Source organism: Triticum aestivum, chromosome 3B (genome assembly GCF_018294505.1).
Source record: "Triticum aestivum cultivar Chinese Spring chromosome 3B, IWGSC CS RefSeq v2.1, whole genome shotgun sequence".
Classification (NCBI taxonomy): domain Eukaryota; kingdom Viridiplantae; phylum Streptophyta; class Magnoliopsida; order Poales; family Poaceae; genus Triticum; species Triticum aestivum.
The window spans coordinates 470,021,695-470,046,204 of record NC_057801.1 but is presented as its reverse complement, the minus strand read 5'-3'; the positions used below and the strand labels follow the sequence as shown (position 1 = coordinate 470,046,204).

Here is a 24,510-nt window from a genome sequence, read left to right as displayed (position 1 = left end):
TGTTTACAAACCAGCGTGTGTTTTTGGATAAGTGGGAAGATCTACTTGGGTCAAGTCAAAGGACTTGACATGATTGAGTTGGGTTGAAGCCCACTCTATTTATGTTGATATCTATAACATGTCCTCATGGTTACTTGAATTCTCCTGATGCATGTCTTACAAGTTGCTGAACATGTCATTGCACTCAAAACTAGCTTTCTGCAAAAATTTAGCTATATCATGTATTGTTGTATCTTGAACCAAAACATGGGTTGCTTGCGAGTACATTCAAAGTACTCATTGGTTGCCACTGGTTATTTTATTGGCCAGGCATGAAAGAACAGGATATGATGAAGAATACTTTGGAGACGAACATGCGAGCTAGGACGCTTCCCAGTCAGAATGCCTGTAGGGTTAAGGCAGATGGCATGGGTCCAAGTTATCGACGAAGATTTCCGCTGCAATATTATACTCAAGACTTGACCATAATGGTCCTACTTGTGTAATACGGTATGTATGGATGTAAGCATCTTGTTATTCAGCTTCTGTGTGTTCAGTGAGCATTGATCTCTGGGATCACTGTACACGTGCATTCGGTGATCACGACTTATGAATCGGGGTCCCCACATTATGTTACTTCCACTATGACTAGCCTAAATCAATGACACTTATTTTGGGACGTAGTGAGTATAATTTATATGCCATATGTGGATGGCAAGGGTATCAAGTCCAACCTCATTTATGAAGTCTGAAGAACAAAACATGTCTGTTTCTTTTTATACATGGACCAAAATAAACTTGAGTATATGTAATATTTTTATGGGAAACTTGACGAAATTTCCGAGGGACCGGACTTTGCAGTTCTAGGATTCCAATTTACTTGCCATAAAACTTCAACTCCTGTTAACTAATTTTTGAGGGAAACTCCTATTTACTATTTAGTAGAAGCAATCATTACATCTTATATATGCTTTTTTGTTGTTGAAATGTATACATGGCTTGCCTAGCTCTTTTCATCAATTTGGACTTTTGATTGCACCGGCTAGTGCATGAAGCTTAATATGGTATCAGGGCCTAAGGTCTTGAGTTCAAGTCCTAACTTTCGCAATTTATCCAAAAATTGTTGCGGCCCCCTTTGTGTCCACGTATAGGCCTCTTGATCCATGCTTGTCAGTCAATTCATGTGTTGACTTTTTGTGTCACACGTGAGAGGGGGTGTCGAAGTGTATATGTGGATTGCCTAGCTCTTTCCATCAATTTGGACTTTTGGTTGCGTTGGCTAGTGCATGAAGCTTAACATCCCCCCTTCCTAAAAAATGCTCTTTTTTGCATGGGTTGGCGAGAGCTTGGAGAGCTAGGTTAGAGTGAGAGTGCTCCCTCCTCACCCCCCCTTCCCAGCCATGGCGGCCACCCACTCTGCCATTATGGCTCGCTCATCCCCTCCCAGGCCACGCTTTGGATCCGGCTCAAGCCACGGGGCGCGGCCTCGTGCAAGCTCGTCCTTGCCCAATGGTCTGACGCGGGCCCTAGACTAGTTTACGCTTGTGTCCGTGGTAGAACTGGACTCGTCGTTGCGAATCCTGCTACATGGAGAGCCATCCCACGCCGCGCGCTCATGCGGTCCACCGGATATGGGTGCGTCGCCTGAGATTGAGCAGCAGTGCCTGAAATCCATTGTGGTCACCCCTCCCTCCCGGTCAACATTTCCTCTTCGGGCGAGTGGGAGGGATGGACGGAGGTCCAATCCAGAAGAAACATGCGTGCAAGCATTGTGCTGCTCGGACTGGCGTCGAGACATTGATGTCGCACCTCATCGCAAGGCCTTCTTAAGCCACTTCAAGGGCATATGATTTTGTTGCCTCAACAAAGACTGACGGTGTCCTGGACTAGGGGGTACTCATCATGTCATCTCCCGATCAGTTGGATTGGGCCGAGGACCCCCATGGCTGTATACTCATGGGCCAGTTGGGACAGCTGCCGCATACAAGGAAGATTCCATAAGACTTGGTGATCAAGACAAGGACTCCTCCCCCGGCGTATTCGGCTAGGACTCTTGTTATCCTAGGCCTCTGGTGCATTATATAAACCGAGGCTAGGCTAGTCGATAGATCATATACAACAATCATAACAATAGGCTAGCTCCTAGGGTTTAGCCTCTACGATCTTGTGGTAGATCAACTCTTGTAATACTCATATCATCAAGATCAATCAAGTAGGAAGTAGGGTATTACCTCCATCGAGAGGGCCCGAACCTGGGTAAAACATCGTGTCCCCTGCCTCCTGTTACCATTAGCCTTCGACGCATAGTTCGGGACCCCCTACCCGAGATCCGCCGGTTTTGACACCGACATTGGTGCTTTCATTGAGAGTTCCGCTGTGTGATCGGAAAAAGGCTCAATGGCTTGACTGCAGATCAACTGCAACATCGGCTTCTTCGTCACCGGCTCGACTGGTCACCTTGGCTGGACCAAGGATTGTGCCCTACCTCCGATTGTCATGTTCGGATGAGGGCCTTCATCAACATCAATTCCGATCTCTATCAAGATCATGGAGGAATCATCCAGGGAGCCCGGGGGCTCAACATCAACATTGCCCTCGGGCGACCGTGTTGTTTTTCTGGACAGCGAACTTGTATCCGCCGCCACCGCCTCCTCAAGTGTCGTTTTAATGATTGCTTTGGTGGAATTGTGCGGAATTGAGTCTACAACAACCCTAGAAAATTTCATTAAGTTCCCATGGAGGAATCTCTGGCAATCCACGATATACCGGAGCCCTGTCAAGTCTGGACGGGAATCTGGACGAGTTTAGGGCGTGGTGTCCAGCTTCTAGCTCAGATGTCCTTTCAAAGATCCAACCGTTGATCGGCTGAGGAATTCCTATATCTACCATCCCTCAAAATTTCAGCTCGATCCGACCATCCAAACTCCGGGAACCTTCCGATTAGTGCATCACTTTTCGGATCTGTTTTCTGCGCGAAAATGAATCCGACCCGAGTTCGTCTTTTTTATGAACGGGATTTCAGACATCCTTTTTGAAGGAAGTTTTGTATGGGGTATTGTGTTTTGTTTCCGAACACATCCCACTAACTTTAAAATCTTTTGAACATGATCTCCACCATCATGCTGGTGTCAAACCAGTCCGGCAATATTGCTCCACGGCTGCCGACCTGCGCTAGACACGTCGTCGCTTTGTTTAGCCAAGCTCAACTTCTTCGGATCATCATCTCGGCGAGCCGAACAAGAGTTCGGCATCGCGAAGGATAAATCATCATCAACATCGCTGCCTCATGGATTACACGGAGCGGGCATGCCGGCATCGCCTCACGGTCACTTCATCAAGCCGACATTGACCACGTCACGAGTTACGACCTGCATCGGCAGGGCCGCACTGTTGCTTTTTCAAACCGATGTCCATCACGCCGACCTACTTCGACTCATTGGCTGACATCAAGGCTTCGACACCTCGGCTGGACCGGGGGCTTCGTCATCTCTTCATCAACCTACTCCGGAGACTTCGGCGTCACTAGCCGACCAGCTTCGTCACGCTAGCTGGATCGAGGGCTTTGCCTCGGCAAGCCAACCTTTGCCAGCATCGCCATGCCATCGCTTTATCACCCATCAGGCAATGGGTGTGCGGATCGAGTCCCAATTTTGGGAGTCGCCTTTCTTCGGATTGCTACAACAAATAAACCAGGTGCTATTAATCCCAGTAGTTTTTTGTTTGGGTTTATTTTTCCCAAGAAATCATTACTCTGGTTTGTTCCATCATCTGTACACAGGTCTATCGAATGATGGCCGCACTAACGACGGTCGCATGGTGGTTCGGTAAGTTTCCGTGCATAGTCCGGCGAACGCCGCATCCGGAACTCGGACCGACCTGTGAATTCAGGATTTGCCACGCCTTTGCCGCATCACGCCGACGCCCTGCATCGACATTGACATCGGCGCCAGGCCATGTTTCTTTTATTACTCACTTTAGTAAATTATTTATTATGCAACAATTTTTTTAAATTATTATTATTACTATTATCTCTGCTTTGCACTATTTTATGTGCACAGGAAAATGATCCGGGTTGGGCAGTATCGTCAACTCGGTGTACTGACATACCATGTCACCTCGGCTGGACGGGGGGCTTCATCAACACTTTATTACCCCACGCCGAGGACTTCGGCATCACTCTGCCGGCCTGCATTGACCGTGCTATGTCACCACTTCGGAGTGCCGAGATCTTTGCTTCGCCACCTCGGAACCGGCTTGGGGGATGGAACCTTGTCCCGCATCAAGCTCGGACCGCGTCATCAATACCGAACACGTTAACCATCTAAGTTGCCTTCATGCTCAAAGTTTTAAATTTTTAACTTGTGTTCGGTTCGACCAAGCGTTATACTTTTTTGGAAAAAAGTTGCTTGTAAAACATTTTTCCTTGTCAAAACGTTGTTTGTGACACACAAACTCAAATACCCAATTCACTTGGGGGCTTCCTTTATGAAGCCTTTCCTCTTGAATATGATTATACTTGTACGGCTTCGTTCCTTGTTCGTGTATTACGCCACAATATGCACCATATTGACTTAAGCGATTTGCAAGCTGGGTTGCCTCGCTCCTGTGTTTACCCATACGTTCCCGATTGTTCGGCTAGGGAGTAAAGGGAGCACCTCTGCGATTGTCACGATCGGGTCATCCGAGCCGGACCTCAGACTGGGTGAAGCCGAAAGCAAGCGCTCTTATTGTTTTCAATTATGGTCAGCACACAACGGAACTCATGAGTATTGCACAAGTCTCATAACAACAATGAGCAACCAAAGAAAGGTATCGGTGGGGTACTATTTTCTTCGAAGATGCTTCTTATACTTCGTTAGTAATATAGCATAAGTTCCCTGAGCGCGCTTTGTCTGTTACAACCTTATGACCTGATTGCCTGGTTATCGGAAACACCGTCGATATTCTCGATAGGTGGAGTACATAACACTTTTCGGTCCTTGACTGAAGAGGGAGAAGCCGACGGTCGGTTAAGACGCGGTTAAAGTTTGGGTGAACGTAGATATGATATAAGCACTTCGGTACACACAATCATTCTTTTACCCAAGTCACTTGGGGGCTCTTAAGTTTATTTGAGCCGTTTTATAATAAGTGTTCTTCTTCTTAGTCGTTGCAAAGTTTTCTATTATTATTTATCACTCCTTTTTTTAACACGAGTGTGTGGTCACTAGCCGGGGAGCCTAATTTCTCTCTCAAAGCTGCTAGTGTTTAGTTTGCTACACTGGCCTAACGAGAAGTACTCCGCGTTCGGGATAGGAGGTTGAAGCCGTAGGCTGACCCGCTTGACGTCTTGAGATAGGATGTGTCATGATAAAGCACGACAGAAACACAATTTTGTTTTTTAAGACCAATTTTCGATTTGACACCGAACACTTGATCTAGTTCGGATGTCCAGTTTTTACTGAAGTTTTTTTGGTTTTCCAAGCCTATGGCACTTTTAAACTATTTGTGCATTTCCAGCATTAGTCTCGCAGTGCAACGCCGGACACCTTTAGGGATTCAGCAAAAACATTCTCGGATATTACTATATATGCATCGGTTTCGAATTGTGTCTTCGGTCAATAGTTGGGTTGCCCGGCTCCTGTGATTGCCTCCTACGTTCCGCTTTGTTCGGCTAGGTGTGCAAAGGGAGAACCACTGTGATTGTGCTTCCAGCTCGCATGGTTAAGCACCTCAGTGGAGAAAGCCGAAAACTGACTGTCACAATAGGCATAAACTGGTCAGCGATCCGATGACTATGTTAAACGACGGGCCATTCGTACATTGGCCGAAGTGTTTACGGCTTGACCTCGGATGTCGCCGAACACTAACCGGGGGCTCATAGCTAGCTTCCCCAGTTTAAAGCTCCTATGACTAAGCGAAAGTTATAAAGCCCGCATATCTGATTGCCTCGTTTCTGCTAACACAACCGCCTTCGGGCACCGAGACATCGGCTAAGGGTTGTTTTGTTATTTCGGAAACACCCTGCATAGTATCTACCAAGGGGTAGAAGCCGACGATGGGACACTTTCAACTAATAAATGGTCGCAATGGAGTCAAAATAATGATGTAAAGTACTTGGATACATAGAATCATTACACATAATCTGTGATTTTACTCTGGATATCGATCCTTAATTCGGCCACCCGTGCCCACATTAAGGCTCGGGGGCTACTGGGCTTTGCACTCATTATTTACAAATATTAAAGGGGCACATCGATCCCCTGATCTGGTGTTGCCACCCGACCAGTGTCTCGGGGGCTACTGCCTTGCCTATTCAATGCAGGAAATTCAAAGGGCTCAGTGTTCGGCTTGATCGAACTGTGGGAAAGCGCGTCTTTGGACAACAATAAGTACCATCTGGACCTATCTGACATCAAGCTTCTCACAACCCTCTCTTAGGAGCTCGTTCGCTGATCACTATTATCTCTAATATATTACATTGCATTTTTATTCCTATGTATGCTGCCGAGCTAGGAGTTGATCCTCATGCCGATTTCGCGCATCGACCTAAGTCTCAGGGGCTACTAGGATCAGCAGTTTTATGTTTTCCTTCAAGTGCATCTCGGGTTTTAGACTGATACACACCTTGAGGGCTACTAGATATACATATACTGGCTATGTACCTTGGCAGAGGATAAACTGCACCAGTTAAAAATATTCACAAAAAATCAGCCCGCGGTCGTGGTGGTGCACCACCTCGGAGGCAGTCCGGCATAAAGCTCGGGCGCCAGCGGCTAGCTCCATAGAGGGCATTTCCGGCATTAAGCTCGGCTAAACTCCTTCGACTTTTTTGAACCAAGATAATCTATGACATCTTGGATATAGTCCAGCGTTGGAGCTTGGACACAGTCCGGCGTTAGAGCTTGGATACATTTCGGCGTTGGAGCTCGGAAGCAGTCCGACATTGGTGCTCGGCTGCAAAAGATACCTCGAATGTAGTCTGGCGTTGGAGCTCGGATGCAAGAGGACACTGCCTCCCGGGAACAACTTCAAACCCGAGGTCTGGCATAAAAATAACAAGGCATTGGTAAAAGCCGGAAGCTTAAAGGGGCTCCTCGGATACCCAACGAGTAAACTCTTCGGATACACTTCGGCGATCCTCAAGATCGAAGATGAGAAGATTTGTTGAACCAATTTTCAAGACCGACGACCGAAGATGAAGAATAGTTCGGAAGAATCGAGGAGCGTCCCTAACTTGAAGACCGGTTCAGGGGGCTACTGACGGTGTCCTGGACTAGGGGGTACTCATCACGTTGTCTCCCGATCAGTTGGATTGGGCCGAGGACCCCCATGGCCGTATACTCATGGGCCAGTTCGGACAGTTGCCGCATACAAGGAAGATTCAACAAGACTTGGCGATCAAGACAAGGACTCCTCCCCACCAGCGTATTCGGCTAGGACTCTTGTTATCCTAGGCCTCTGGTGCATTATATAAACCGAGTCCAGGCTAGTCGATAGATCATATACAACAGTCATAACAATAGGCTCGCTCCTAGGGTTTAGTCTCTACGATCTCGTGGTAGATCAACTCTTGTAATACTCATATCATCAAGATCAATCAAGCAGGAAGTAGGGTATTACCTCCATCGAGAGGGCCCGAACCTGGGTAAAACATCGTGTCCCCTGCCTCCTGTTACCATTAGCCTTAGACACACAGTTCGGGACCCCCTACCTGAGATCTGCCGGTTTTGACACCGACAAAGACCACCATAGAAAAGACTGCCGTGATCCCCTGTGCTAAATCATTTACGAGGTGTCGGGGCATTTCGATAGAGAGTGCCCTCAAAATCCTAGAAACGGTGGCCTAGGAGGGGCTGCCCTATGCTAGGCCTGGTCTGGTGAAACCCAGGGAGTTGGTTCTGTTGGAAATATGCCCTAGTAAAGTGGTTATTATTATATTTCCTTAATCATGATAAAGGTTTATTATTCATGCTAGAATTGTATTGATCGGAAACTTAAATACATGTGTGAATACATAAGCAAATACCAAGTCCCTAGTATGCGTCTACTAGACTAGCTCGTTGATCCAAATATGGTTAAGGTTTTCTGACCATAGACATGAGTTGTCATTTGATAACGGGATCACATCATTAGGAGAATGATGTGATGGACCCATCCGTTAGCATAGCATATGATCGTTCAGTTTATTGCTACTGCTTTCTTAGGGTCAAATACATATTCCTTCTACCAGGAGATCATGCAACTCCCGGATACCGGAGGAATACCTTGTGTGTTATCAAACATCAACGTAACTGGGTGATCATAAAGATGCTCTACAGGTATCTCCGAAGGTGTCTGTTGAGTTGGCATGGATCGAGATTGGGATTTGTCACTCTGTGTATCGGAGAGGTATCTCTGGGTCCTCTCGGTAATACAACATCACAAGAAGCTTGCAAGCAAAGTGAGTAAGGAGTTAGTTACGAGATGATGTATTATAGAACGAGTAAAGAGACTTGCTTGTAAGGAGATTGAACTAGGTATGGAGATACCGACGATCGAATCTCGGGCAAGTAACATACCAACAGACAAAGGGAACTATGTATGTTGTCATAAAGGTTTGATCGATAAAGATCTTTTTAGAATATGTAGGAACCAATATGGGCATCCAGGTCCCGCTATTAGTAATTAATCGGAGAAGCATCTCGGTCATGTCTACATCATTCTCGAACCCGTAGGGTCCGCACGCTTAACGTTCGTTGACAATATAGTATTATATGAGTTATGTGAAATAGTGGCCCAATGTTATTCGGAGTCCCGAATGAGATCACACACATGACAAGGAGCTCTGGAATGGTCTGGAGGTAAAGATTGATATATAGGACAATACTATTTGGTCATCAGAAAGGTTTCAAAATGCACCGGGTATTTGTCGGATCACCGGAAGGGGTTCCGGGAAGGCCACGGGGAGTTATTGGGCTTATTGGGCCAACGAGGGAAGCACACCCACCCACAAGGGGCCGGTGCGCCCCACCTCTAGGCCACCAACCCTAGGAAAGGAAAGGGGGGAGGACTAGCCCCGCCTGCCTTCCCCTCCACATGAGAGAAAGGAAACGGGGGGGGGGGGGCTCCCCTCCCGCCTTCTCCCCAGTCACCAAAGAAGGAAGGGGCAGCGGCCTGGGCAGGAGCCCAAGGCGGCCACTGGCTTGGGGGCGCCCTAGGCTGCGTCGGGCAAGATACACCACGACCCCCAAGCCATGTGCGGTGCCCCATCTCCCTCTAGTTCTAGTTCCTCCTCAGTCCACGCCCGTTGTGCTTGGTGAAGCCTTGTGGATAGTTTCGTCACCTCTGTCACCACGCCGTCGTGCTGCCGGAACTCATCTACTACTTCGCCTCTCTTGCTGGATCGAGAAGGCGAGGACATCATCGAGCTGAACATGTGCTGAACGTGGAGGTGCCATACGTTCGGTACTTGATCGGGACGGATCGTGAAGGTGTACGACTACATTAACCACGTTGATAAATGCTTCTGCTTAGCGATCTACAAGGGTATGTAGATGCTCTCCCCATCTTCGTAGCTATGCATCTCCATGGATAGATCTTGCGTGTGCGTAGAAATTTTTTGTTTTCCATGCATCGTTCCCCAATAGGTTCAAGAGCGCCTTAGCTCCCATCTGTCGTCACCTCTATCCGCCCCTGCTTCGGCCATGGATCGCTTCCTCCACACCGACTCGTCGAGGCGCCCACACACCAGCCACAAGATGATGGTCATCTCCCCCGCTCTGGAGCACGCCGAGTTCATTATGTGGAAACACGCGACTACCCTGTTTGCCATGAAAAGGACGCACGCCACCAACCCCTTGGCTATGGGCAAGGCAATTGAGGAGCAGCTCTGCACCCCGCTGAACCAGCTACGCGTCATGACGCACCACCCGGGGGCCTTCCTAGTGCACTTGGATCTGCCAGCGCACTGTGACAATGCCCTGCATTGCGACATCATCAAGGTGGATGACACCAAGTTCTTCGTTAGGGCATGGAACATGGAAGACCACACGACGATCCTCAAGCTCACCCTGCATGTTCGCGTCATCGTCGAGGACCTACCAATGCAGTTCTAGTCCTCGGAAGGCGTAAAGGAGGTGTTCGGTGATTTTGGCCGCGTCGACCTCCACACAAGCCGCACACACGAGCATGGCCACATGAAGACCTCCGTGTGTTGGCCGTGAGTGTGGGATATTGCCCACATCCCGACGAAGCTGCGCTCTGGGTGCTGAATAGGGGTGCTGACCGAGTCAAAGAGATACTTAGCTCCTCACCTTCAGACTGCAACGTGCCGCCGCCGTGCGACGTGCAATGCTACAAATTACTGGTGCACATGGACCGAGTGGAAGATTGGATGCCGCTATCGCCTCGCTCCTCGCACTCGAGACCGAGTGGGACGCCCTCCTCCAACGACGACTACAATCGCTCGCTCCCGCTCACGAAGCCGGGGACCTAGAACGCTAGTGTGGAGGACGGCAAAACCATGGCCTCCGCCTCGCTCCGAAGGTCTTCTCGGGCTGCAACAGCTTCCCCCAGGCCGATGCGCGCCACGACTCCAACGACAATGACTACGACAATGACAAGTGCTCCTGGAAGGACACACTGTTGGGACAGGGCCGCCACTACAGGAGAAAGGCGACATATGTATAGGAGATGTCCAGGCGTCGTAGCAAGACTGCAACAAGCCACCACCATGAGGGCCACACGATAGGTTACTCCATGGAGGGGCATGTAGCCACCACTCGCCATGCCCCCTTGTTGCTGCCACGACAAGTCGTGCCCCCCGTTGGAGCCTCTAGGGTGCATCCGCGTGGTGGCCACCGTCTCCTTGGCCGATGATGACAGCTAGTGGTAGTCCTCCCACACCATTCGCGAAGACGTCGGCCGCCAAAACACCACCTACAGCCCCACCTTGCCCATCTGGTTAATTATTCCTGCCCGCTCAATGCTTGCTTTGTGGTCTCCAGCTAGCTAAGCTAAGAGCATCTACAGTCGTAGTCCTCAAATGCTCCCAACACGTTCATGCGGATTGCCCGGTTAGTGGCCGGTCATGACATCTTAACCTAGCCGCACCCCTCATACCGGCACTGCTGACCGGCACCCCTCATATCCATTCCATATCTAGGCAGATGTCGGGAGGTGCAGACGCGCCTGGGCATGTTTTCCACATCAGAACCGGCCACGCTGGTCCACCTCGACCCCACATACATTTGTCCATATGCGCATCCTTGACGAGTCCCTAGACTCACCACTCCGCTCCAAGCATGAAGGGCAGCGAACTGACCCAGAGCTCTCCCAATCCATCGATTGGGACCTCATCCCATGCGTGGATGAGGAGATGGTGTACACATGGCTCTCCGCTGCTCCAGGGAGGAGTGCGCCCGACTGCGGCCGGGCTCGATCCGGTGGGAATCCATTTGTGTCGGCTTAAATGACCCTCGAATTTGCTAGGCTGGTGGCTCGAGGCGTGTGACTGTGGCCTGTCGGACATAGTGATCACCGTCTGGTGCCCCAACTCTAGGGTGGCGGCGCAACCCCTTCGGTGGTGCCGCATCCCCACAGAATCAGGCTCATAGTCGGAGGTAAACCCCGAAATGGGTCATAGGTTGTCCGGTGCTATGGTGCGGCGTGCCAGCCATTTGATGCAGAGGGCGTGGGAGGTTGCGACAACCCTCGAGGCCGAAGTGGCAGAGGCGGAGTTGTAGCCGCCTTGGACGAGGAAGCGATTCGTGCTCGCATCATTGAGAAGCGGCAAAGGAGGACAACACGCGCCCTCGCCCGGGAGCAAAACTTGGAAGTATGTGTCATGGCCGGCCTGACCTCCCAAAGAGGAGGAGCAGGAGGCCAATGGCGAGTTAGACAACTATGGCAATGAGCAGATCTGGCTTGATCCATTTTGTGTCTTCGACCGCTATTTCCGCCACGAAGACGACAAGAGTGACAAAAAGAGCAAGGACAATTGTGGATGAACTTTCTCCATAGCTTTAGCATGTAGAACATGCCAAATTTTGGTAGTCCGATAGCATATATGATGTAGTAGAGCATGCCATTTTTTGGTAGTCCGATGGCATGGATGATATGTGTGGGATCAAGATGTTTATGTAATGTTAAGATTATGTTGCATGCTTTAGTGATCAAGTTGTTGGCTCATGGGGATGTCGATAAATCTCACCTCAGGTTATATAAAGTATCTCGGAACAAAGGGAATATCACACGTGAACAACAGGTTCACTTGATATATTCTTGTGTGGGTCTAGGGGTCAATATGAATGTCCTCGGCTTCTCTATTTTATCATTGAACCGAAAGGGGTGCGCCCCGGAGCTGTCATCGCGAAGAACCATGACTTTGACATGGTGTGGATTGTGGTATGGATGGCGCGAGAGCACAGAGGATGGGAGAGGATGGGAGCGGAGAGGCGGAGGAGTGTCGCGATGCGGTGTGGACGACGCCGGAGCCATGCTTAATGGGAGCAAACAAGCAAAGGGATGGGAGGCTAACTTCAATGCGGCACAACGACCAAAGGCTTCTCAGTCACTATGTTGGCATTAAAATGGCGCCGCCCTCTTGTCAAGTCACCTTGCTCTGACCGACATGAATGCCGTGGAGTCACGTCCGCTCTGGAGCAGCGCTGGCTGACATGAATGTGCGGCAACCACTTCGCGTGGAGAGGTTTTTTAGGGTGGAGAGGTTTTTGGGTGAGACCGAGGTATCGTACGCGTACATGGCTACGGTTCAGATGCTCGTAAAACACCTTGGTTTGTGTCTGGTTTTTGAAAAAAATAGACAATCAGACCGATCCATGCACCCATGAGATACCATGTTGGATGGCAAACTGCGTCTGGACCGCTCGATCCAGAGTTTTGGGGGTATGCGTTGAAGATGCTCTAAGGGCATCTCCACGTTGATCCCCAAATTTCCTCCCGCATCCGTTTGCAGCCAGGGGGTGGGGGGGCAGCCTGCAGACACAGGTGTGGGAGCCAGCCATCAAATGCTACCCACATACATTTCGAACCAAGTTTAAACAAACCAAACGAAATTCATGCAAACTGGATGATATTCATACAAATCAGAGCACATTCATTACATTTCGAACAATTTTCATTTTAGGGGGGGGAGGGGACCTAAACCTAGACTACAACGGTGCCCATCGTCCAAGTCCTTGTTCCCCTCCGGCGACCACATCCTTCATCTGTCATTTCCATGAGCGGTGGTGACAAGACCCATGAAGTGAATGTGCGGTCTCCGCCAAGGAAGAGTAGATCATGGGAGATGGACCAGCCCACTTGGGACGCAAATGCCCTGCCGCCTCCCATGCCCTGCTCATCCTCGGAGGAGTCCGTGGCCTGTCCATCGTTGGTGGACGTGAGGTCCACGATGGAAATGGAGGGGCCGATGCTCTCATCGTCCCACCGGTGCGCCTGAAAGTTCGTTGGCAGTGCATAGGACGCGCAACTGGCAGTGTTTTGGCCCACGATCGACTGCGTAGCCAGTGTCGCCTCCGCATCTGTGTCCGGCTGCGCTGCCTGTGTGGTGCAAGCAGCGGCTTGAGCGTGTGTGGCCTCGTAGAGTACCTACTGCCCGAAGACGAAGTTGGGGGATTTGTTGTGGCCCTGGCGTCCACGGCTTCGTCGCTCGCGTGCTCCGTAGTTTTGGCCCTCCGCTAGCTGGTGCTGCTCGAGAAGGAATAGGTTGTACTTCTGCTCCTCCTACGCTTGCGGGAACACCAACATAGGAGACAACACAGGCTGCTCCTCCGCCATGGCAGAGGTGAAGTGCACCTGCTCCATGGTGATGCTGGCATGCACAGCCGATGGTTCCGGTGCAGTGTCGTCAAAGACTGTCTCCATTGTGGGATCGTGTTGTCGGAGACCTTGGGCGAGCTGGCCAGCATGCCGACCTCGATCCGCCTGGCACGACGGCTCTGCCAGGCGGCTGCAAGGGCGGCAACCTTGTGCTTCTGCTCCGTCGGCAGACTCTCCCCAAAGCTCTACCGCTCGCGGTCATGGTGGATATAGTGCACAGGAGGAGGATGTGGAGCGGATGTGTTGTGAGCCAGGTGTGGTCGTCCTTTAAATAGCGGTTTTCGGTGAGGCAGAGCGTGGTTCCTCAGTCGGGAGCCTGTTTAATGGCGGCAGACGGAGGCGCGGACATAGAAAGGGCATGGTAGATACTGTCCCATCCCGTCCCATCCAGTCCAGTAAATGTCTCTCCAGCATTGAACAGGCGCGGAGACCGGGTACGCGGCAGGGACGACGCCCCCGGCCGGCGAGTCACTTCAATGCTGACGCCAGCGAGCGGCCACGCCCGTTCTGGGCCGGGTTCACTGCGGAGTGGCCACTCTAGAGCGGTGTTAATATAGGCAGCTGGCTTCGGGCGGGAAAGCGTGTGAGCGCGGGAGGGGTTGTTTGGTGGGCCAGGGTAGTTAGGAATGGGCGTGGCGGTGGTCCAGACGCTCACAAAGCCCCTCCCACTAGTTTGTCTTTGATTTGCGAGAAAAAGCACATCCGGGCCGACCCGCAGACCGATACAGGCCCACGTTGGATGCCAATACACGTTCGGACCACACGGTCCAAACGGTTGCGGGTGGTTTGAGGGTCCACGTTGGAGATGCCCTAAAAGCAAGTATAATAATATGATGTAAGCGAGCTGTAAGGATTTAAATATTGTATTATTGCTGAGGTGGAAGAGAGAGAAGAGGAGAAAGAAGGGAAGCGGACTTACAACCGGCTGCAGCACGAACTCCAGAAAGCTTTGTGAGAGTGAAGATGAGACACATGTTGACAAAGCAGTACTTTCTTATAGCCAACAATTTTACGTGTTAGCTATTACACTAACTATAAATGACATGGCAACATGTTATAGTCAGCATCTGGCTATATTATTAACCATGCTCTAAGCACTTGCGCTGGAAGTGGTACAGAAAGAGAAAGAGAAGAGAGTTCTCTAGGAAGGAGTCGTGCGTGAGATGGGCTTTGGGAGTTCTTAGTACTGATTCCAAGCACTTACTTGGTCAAATGCATTGATTAGTCTGCGTAAAATGCATTGATTAGCATCACTAGTAGAGTACTAGTAGTAGTGTTATCATGTGCAAAATTTAGGGCCTTGCTAATTTGAGGCCTGTGCAGTCGAACGCTCCCATACCGCCTGTATAGACGGATTAGGCTTCTTCTAATGTATGGGTACTAAAATGAGGTGCTAAGTGCATTAAAATTTTAGCAACTAGTCTCTCCAATGCATAGGTGCTTAGCTTTTTAGCTAAGCTTCCCTCATGAAATTGTTTAATAATTAAACTCCTTCATGTATTGGTTGTTAGTCATTTTACATAGGTCCACGTGCTTAGCACTGTTTCTTTCCAGGTCACCATATGCTCTCTCTTCTTTTTAATTGCTTGCCACATCATTTTTTTTGATTATGTGGCATCCTTAGCACCTGTATACCTTGAAGCACTGGGAAGGGCCTTATGGAAGGAGCTGGAGCTCACGCTAGGTGTGGGAGCAGTCAAAGCAGACGTGCTTGTGTTGTTCAGATGGTTAGGGTTTTTGGTGGAACCAACTTGTCAGAGTTTAAATTCCAGACTTAAAATTGATGATCACATTTTATGGATTAATTTCAGGCCTTTTAGTAATGTGCGCTTAGTGGGAGTATGTGTGAACGTCAAAGCATAGGAAAAAAAAATCCGTGCAGACGTGTATATGGATGAGTGTATGTGGGCATGCATTTTTTTGAAAGACAATGTGCGTACGATGTGAACGTCGGAAATGGGTAGCACCTGATGCTGCTAAAGGTCGTTTCCGAGGGAGTTGTTGGGCTGTAGACGTAGAGACCATGTTTATTCTAGCCCAGCGGGAAAGAAATGCTAGGTTGTGAAACTTTGACCGGCAATTATAAACTGCTAATGATAGAAAGGCTAGCTATAGATCAAATCAAGCAACGAATATGAGGTAGCGTTCGGTGACGGAAGAAATTCGGGCGTCCGGCCGGTGGTATAATTTACATTGGGACATGCGGACTTGCGATGCAACCTCACGTCTGGCGTGTACGTACGTATAGAGTGATGTGTGGCGAGGCGGAGTGGAGACGCGTTCAAGGCATGCGCGCTTACTAGTTTGCTACGTTGGACCGCATCGCGTCTTCGATCGGAACTGTTCAGACCGTGCAATGAACAGCATTGGCTCTTGGCAAGTCAGCGTGGTATATATTTTCTGTGTTGTGGCGGCGTACTTATAAAAGTTTAAACTAATCAATCATGACCCAGAATGGGATTGTTATTGTTCCATGAAACAAATTACCAGAGTGGTGAAAGAGTTGACGATTACAGCCAGAATAATAAGGAGCGTAAAAGCAAAGGACGCAAGTATAGCGATTGAAAGTATACAATGTGTTGTATGTGATGAAGAGGTTAGGCATGAAGAAACTTGGGACCATGGTGTACATAAGTGTACCAGTGCGACAGTAATACCAGTTACCTTGTATTGTAGTTGTAATCAATACATTGTTTGTTTTGTAGGCGGTTCACTCTTTAGTGGCCGAACTCCTCCGTGTTGAAATTGTTCTCTTTTATTGTTTTGCATCAACGTTGTTATAGCATGGTTGTCTTCGCAATTAAGGGCATAAGGCTGGTCCAACACATTAAGTGCGGTGGATCCCCGTTATCCCCACATTGTCTTCGCTCCTCGTAGATACCAAAACCTATCACCTGGAGGTCACAGATTTGTCAAACAATATCTGTTACCTATGTAGGTCTTTGGATCATGCCGCCCGAGCCCTTAAATTGGACAACACACATTACACTCACCAAATAAACAACTTATTGATCACTCATTAACTTTTATCACAAATGATGACATACACAATAGACACAAAATGAATCTCACCAATCCCCTACATCTCCCATGCATATGGGGGATTTCTCAAGCCTGAAAGGGAAATAATCTAATAAATCGGAGATCAAACAAATGGAAATCAACTCATTAATATGACAAAGATCCGCAATAAGATGAATGATTAAACAAGTCTTGAACTCAAAGTGAATACAAATAGAGTTACAAACCTTAATCTTACAACTTGGAATCTCTCTCTCTCTCTACGGTGATGTTTGCGTCGAATGAAGTGGGGTTGTAGCAGAAGAGACGAAATGGATCTTCGGGAGTCTTCCTTCTTCGGATCTCTTCTTTCTTTTTTCTGGTGGTTGTGGCAACAGCTCCTTTCGGTATCCCTCTGCCTCCCCTTCACGACAATTACTTGTATAGTCCAGGGGGAGGCGGCGCCGTGTGGTATGACCACTGGTACGAGCGGGCACACTCGTACTAGACACCGTCTTTGATCTGGTGCCTCTGATGAATATGCTCCCAAAAGGGAAGTTGCTCCATTTAATTTCATTTGTTGGGATTTTGATTGGTTTCCTTCCAACAGCATATAATTACGCACATAACTAAGACAACAAAAAATTCTTCTTTCTCGAAAGATTACCGTTATTTCGCAAAAAAAGAAAGAAAGATTAGCGTAAGGAAAATATGAGAATTGATGAAAACCTTTTGAAAACCCCATCAAAATACCCATGTAAAAGTAACCAAATATCATGCCATCAACTTCCCCAAGCTTAAGTCTTGCTCGTCCTCAAGCAACCAAGAAATAAGAAGAACGAAAGGAAGATTGACAAATGAGTAAAATGGTTTACCGGCTTGTGAAGGGGTAGTATATCCATTCTCACAAATCCTGCAATATTAATTAAGAGAATACTTCATTTGAATGGTTGCACTTAAACTTGCTGCCTAGCCGCAAATAGTTTCATAGCACTAGTTCTAGCTCACAAAATAAACCTTGATAGATAAATAAGGGTAGAGCAAGCGAAAAGATATTCTCTCACAAGAATGGATTTTCGCATCTTGGCTCTTTTTTAAAACATAAACATGAGCTAGGGGTTTTGGTAGAAGAAAACATAGTACTCAAGTATGTCATTAACACCCACTAGGACCACTTAATCATGTCTCTCAAGTACTTCCTTCAGTTATTGTCCATCGGAACTTCTATCTTTGGTGACGGAATTATGCCAAACAAATGATACATGCATATTGAGGGTTTTCGCTATGGCATAAGTTGAATATTATGGACCAAAGATCGTCTCTTTCGAGTGCATCAATCAATATTCGGTATTACCGCATACACACACTCTCAAGAGAAAGCCGAATAATATTCGCTGCAGTGTTGCCATTGCGAACATTAACCAACTCATAGCTGAGATCCAAGCAAAAACTCTGGTGGATCGTTCATTGGCCAATGGAGCCGTCAGCATAAACTCGAGCGGGGTGATGACATCAAGCAACATAAGTGACATGCCATGAACACGCATAAAGCTATATACCATGCATTGCAAAACTGTTTTTTGGCATAATCTCGATCACCTCAAATTTCCATTCCTCTAGACAACTCTATTAGTAGGTACTATCAAGTCAATCAAATTAAGTCTTATGGAGTTGAGTGTCTTAAGTGCTAGTTCTCTTCAAATTATGACCGCAAAATATATTTCTTCCCAATTTTACAAAATTAAACAATGGTTAACATCAAAGTTTCACTTGCAAGACCCAGAATGGGAGCTAGAACTAACTGATATTCAACTAACGTGGGGAACGAAGCTTAAGTGCAACCAACCGAATAAAAGTATTGACTTAATTAAATTTGTGAGAAAAGTAAGTATGCATATATTATACCTGCTCGCGTTGGCTTGCTCTTTTCTCAACACGACTAGGCAAAATATTAGTGAGATGCGCAACAGTAAGAAAAGCTTCATCCCAAAATTTTAGTGGCATGGATGCGGCAGCAAGCAAGGCGATGATGCCATCTATCCAATAACAGTTTGATGACACCGAGGACTTGTTTATTGAACCTCCTAAACTTGGGAATCAATGTGTATAGTCCATCCACACATCTGCCGTGATAAATGATTTTCTTTGTGACCCGATCCTTGATCAAAATGAAAAATGGGTGAAATTATAGAAACACATTATTGTCAAGGGCAATACGCATGGATTGAAATAAGATTTTTGGAGGTACTAGGAACATGTAGGACACTGTTTAGATGAATTTCACGATGAGGGATTTTAATAATTGAATTATCAACGTGATCTATCCTCTCACCTGCACCGTCTGCGTTGTGAACTTGCTGTTAACCGTGGTATCTTTCATGCATGGTGATTTTCTCGATCTTGCCAGTGATGTGATCCATGGCAACAGAGTCCATGTACCAACTTGTGTCTACCCCGTATGATGTGTCTACGGCAGCCACAACTTTTTGTTTGCGTGCATTGTCCTCGGCATAGCGCCAGAGACAATTTTAGCAATATGGCCCCTTTTTAGAAGAGATAGAAAGATAAGAGGATTCTCCCTAACAACTTCTAGAGATAAAAGCCTTGCAACACAACGATACATATGTAACGTGGCAATGAACTATATGTTTAGGAAATTTCAAATCTTGAAATCTATACAAGTGTTCAATTTGATTGAATTGTTCATTGCAAACCTCTTATATTGACATCTACACCATTATTTAAGCTTGGGCCTCATGTCAGATATTTTCATCAGTGTCATGCACGCTATATATAGACACACACACACACACACACACACACACACACACACACACTAAGACCCTTCCCAGTGCTCCATGGTGGACAGGTGCTAAGCATGCCACGTAAGCAAAAAAATGACATGGCACAACAATTAAGGAGGAGAGAGAGCACTTTGGTGACCCCAGGAAGAACCAATGCCAAGCGCGTGAACCTAGGCAAACCACTTAAATGAAGCAACTTGACCAATGAATGAAAGGCTTTAGGTGTTAACTCATTAAATATGGTGTGCTTAGCAACAACAAGTTAAGCACCTATGCATTGGGGAGCTGGGTTGCTAAGGTATTTAATGCGCTTAACACCTCATCTAAGCACCTTTACATTGAAGGAGGTCTAAATAGTTGATCCCCACCAATTCTAATTCTCTCAACATGCAACTATGCCAACTCAGCATGCTGTCATGCATGGAACACACATTTTTAATACAACTATATCAACTCACCATGCAAACAGGCATGAAAAGGATCCACATTTAAAATGCACCATGCATGCTACTCATATTCAATAAATATTTTATAACTATGCAATTATTTACTTTAGTTTCTATTCTCGTATTATTAATCTAAATACTAATATTTCATACAACCAAATCACATTGAAATCATTGTAATCGATTTCCGCAGCAACACGCGGGTCATCTCTAATTAATCCTAGCACACGAACAAGATGCCTTCGGTCGATCCCATACATGGATCACATTGTATAAGTCAACTGCACGCCCGGCGATCGATCGATTAATTCCAATTTAATTATTCATACACCACTCCCTAATTAATGATTTTGATCGAAGGTCATCCTGAAAAAACATAATTTGGAATTTTTTTTGACAAGGATGTACTAAGTGTTGCTTTTGTAGTGATGAAGAGTCGATTCAACATCTATTCCTTCACTGTCCACTTGCCAAGCTATTATATAGTGATCTGTTCATATAGCTTTCAATCTACCACCGCCCACGAGTAGTAAGAATATGTTTGGAAATTGGTTACTAGGGTGCATCCGAAGTCAAAGTGTCAGAATCGTGTGGGAATTTGCACTTTACTTTGTGTCATTTGGAACATTCGTAATGATTGTATTTTTAATATAATCAAAGTTTTTTTTGCAGGTTATCTTCAAGGCCATCAGCTGGATTCATACGTGGTCGTTACTACGCAAGGGTGAGGATAGGGCATCGTCTTTGGGTGCAGCCGATGTGAGATGGTCGCTCGGGGTTTATCCAATCAACTTGGTTGGCGGCCTACTAATAAGAATTGTGATGCATGAGACTCATGTCTCTATGATTTTATTTTATTTTTCTAATTTACCTTTGGGGCAGCAGCTATGTGTGATAGCTTTTGTTGAAATTTATTGTCGTTGGATGTTGAACTTACATAATCAATACAAGATGTGCGCGTCACTCGATGCATGCAGAGGCCAAGGGGCATCCCTCTTTTTTTTCCACGAGCTCCATTTTGCAAGCGACACAGAACTTTGACAACACCGATCGATCGAAGTCGTCGTATCCGGCCGATGGGTACGGAGGATTTCAAAATGTTAGAGCTCACATCGTGATGAAAAAGATGTGGCTAACGGAAGGTGGCTAGGCGCTACGTAGGACATTACAAATAGCCTTCCAGCTGAAGTCCGGCCGGGCAGCAGGGTAGAAACTGATTGAGTCTAGCTCGAGGTCGAAACCATTACTTTCCATCCACATACACCACAATGGCGGTGGCGTCGACTCCGCCTCTGCAGCTTGTCGTAGCCGCGCTTCTTGCGCTGTCCCTGTCCACTACAGCGTCCTCGTCGCCTGCGCCGGCGAACCGGAGCAGCTGCTACAAGCGTCTATTCAGCTTCGGCGACTCTCTGACCGACACCGGCAACTACATCATCCACTACTCCAACGCGTCAGGGCCCGTCCTAGCGCTGCCATACGGCGAGACCTTCTTCGGCCACCCCACCGGCCGATGGTCCGACGGCCGCCTCATCATCGATTTCATCGGTAAGTGTATGGACGTGGACGACACGTCGACATCTACTTAGTACTTACATGCATGATGCATGACAATTGTTTCGCGCAGTGGAGAGGCTGGGGTTCCAGTACTGGCCGGCGTACCTGAAGGGGGCAGCCGGGAAGTCGCCGGCGGAGGAATTCCGGTACGGCGCCAATTTTGCGGTTGCGGCCGCCACGGCGCTGAGCCAGGATTTCTTCCTGAAAAAGAACGATGGACCTGCTTACCCCGAGCCCGATCCCCCCTTACTCCCTCGGCGTCCAGATCGACTTGTTCAAGAAAGTGCTCGCCATGATTGCCTCCACGGACCAAGGTAACGTGTACCACATAAGTAGAACAAAACCAGAGCAATTAAGTGCACGCATGGTGCCATGGCTACGCAAACGCGCTGACCATACTATCTCCTACCATATCATCACCGCATCACGGCCATGCAGAGAGGAATGAGGTGATGGCGAGCTCGCTGTTCCTGGTGGGGGAGATCGGCCTCAACGACTACAACCACCCCTTCTTGCAGAACAAGACCATGGAATGGGTCAGGCCCCTCGTGCCCCAGGTCATCAGGTCCATCGTTCTGTCCATCGAGGCTCTGATCGAGCTGGGCGCCAAGACCATGTACGTGCCGGGCATCTTCCCGCTGGGGTGTACCCCGCTGTACCTCTCCCTCTTCCCCGGCGACGACCGCGACCCTGCCACGGGCTGCATCCGGGGGCTCAACGACCTCATCCTCGTCCACAACCACATGCTGGAAGCCAAGCTCGAGGAGCTCCGCCGCGACCACCCCAGCGTGTCCATCACCTACGTCAACTCCTACGACAACGTCCTCGGCCTCATCACAGCGCCCACACAAAACGGCAAGCCCTAGAAAGAATCCTACCATGGCAACACATCATGTCCAGAATGGCTTTGATCTTACTGTATATTTTCGTGCTGTGCATGACAGGCTTCGACAAGGAAATGGTGCTGGAGGCGTGCTACCCCGTCTTCATTTCCGGGTCGGCGGCGGTGCCGTGCCTGGACCCCTCGAGGCACGTGAATTTCGACGGCCTGCACATGACGGAGGCGGCGTACAAGCTCATGGCCCGCGGGATGCTCGACGGCCCGTTCGCCGCGCCGCCTATCATGTCCACATGCAACCACAGCTGCTAGACCTATGTCTTGCTTTGGCAAATGATCTAAGATGCTGCTTTTTGCATCTGATTGTCAAAAGTGTCATCGATAATAATATTAGATCATATGGTGGTGCGCGTTGCAGCACCTCCGTTTTTCCAATAAATTAATAGCATTTTCTGTAATATATGAACAAATATAAGAATGTCTAAACGCTTTTATATAGTAGTGATCTAAACGCTCTTATATTTTTTTTACGGAGGGAGTATATTATAAGAAGAAACGATAGTTTCGTTATTATATGGATATGACAAATTACAACCTGGTGTAAACTAGCACTCCAGCTAAAGATTTGTTTTGAAAGGAGCGCTACTCTGCATTCCATTAGGTAGATATGTTGGACAGATCTCCAGCGCATAGGTCGACTATAGAATGAGGTAATTGACCAACCAAAACATTTGGTTGCCATCCCTTAACAGAGCGCCATGCCCTTCTAACTCATGCGCTAAGAGAGAGCAAGAAACGGGGCCACAACTCTTCTTCAAGTGTCGTTACACTCTTAGGCTTTGAAGATCTATCATCGAGAAGCTTGGGCTACCTCACGTCAACATTCCCGATTGGCATCTTGATGAATCCGTCAAGGAGTGGTGGGTCAAGCGTACCGATGACCGAAACCCGAATTGGCATGCCATGTCCTCTCTCGTCATGCTCACCTCTTGGACCATTTGGAACGAGCGAAATGCTAGGGTATTTCGGCAAAAATTTGCGCCACCACCTATTCTCCTCCAAACCATCATTGGTGAGGCAAAGTTATGGGTTACTGCCGGCGCCAAGAAGTTAGGGACTATCATTGTATGTGAGTAATTGTCATGTCGCTTGTATGGGGTGTCCTGTAAAACTCTAAACTCTATTCTCTCCTTATTTAATAGATGAGGCAAATCTTATGCCTCCGTTTCGAAAAAAAAAATACATAGCTACAGGACCTCCGCTGCACAAAGAGAATACAACCATCCTAAGCAACACACAAGGCTTAAATTCTTTGTTGTAACTTCATCTTTGATGCATTTATCCATTTCCAGCTCCACCTTCCTACATGCATGCCTATATCCCATGGCTGAAGTGATTCGCACAACATGAAGTAGTACCTGGGCTTAAGAATGTAGGACACTCAGATTTCCTGGAGGTGTCTTTGGCTCCTTGCCGTGCCGCAAGCGCTTTTCTTTTTGAAAGATCCATCGTTGATGGCTGGCCTATATTGATCTTTAGTAAAGAGCATAGGGGAATAAAAAAGGTGGCGTTCTATTCTATCCAGGGACCTACAAGGAGATAAAAAGAAGAACAGTAAAAAATACATTCCTCAGGCGATGTAGAAACACAACTTCTCACAGCGGGTTCCCAAAGGGGTTCTCTAAGGGCATCTCCAGCCGTAGAGGCCCCCAGGAGGCATTTTTATCGCCTCTTGGGGGCTGCCGGCGAAATTTTTTGCCTGCGATCGAGAAAATATCCACTCGTTCCGCACCCCACGCACCCCCCCCTCTCCTCGAGCTCCCCTCCTCTGCGACAGCGGCTGCTTCCTGACGACGACGACGATGCCGCCGCCGACGGCTGCTACTCTCTACGTGGACGTCTGCGTCTCGCCGGCCTTTCGCGGTCGCTTCCGCCGCAACGTCCCGCAGCTCGCGCGTCCGCCACGCCGGGCGACGAGGAGGAAGCAGGGCGCACGCGTCCGCCCGGTGTCCAGGAAGCAGGGCGCGGCGCCGTCCGCCACGCGACGAGGCGGGGAGGAAGCAGGGCACGGCCAGCCCGTCCGCCA

At 48.2% G+C, this 24,510-nt stretch overlaps 1 pseudogene; it reads left to right on the top strand.

Moving 5' to 3' along the window:
- The first annotated feature begins 21,249 nt into the window (after positions 1-21,249).
- LOC123065543 (sinapine esterase-like) lies at positions 21,250-22,625 on the top strand (annotated as a pseudogene).
- The last annotated feature ends 1,885 nt before the right edge of the window (positions 22,626-24,510 follow it).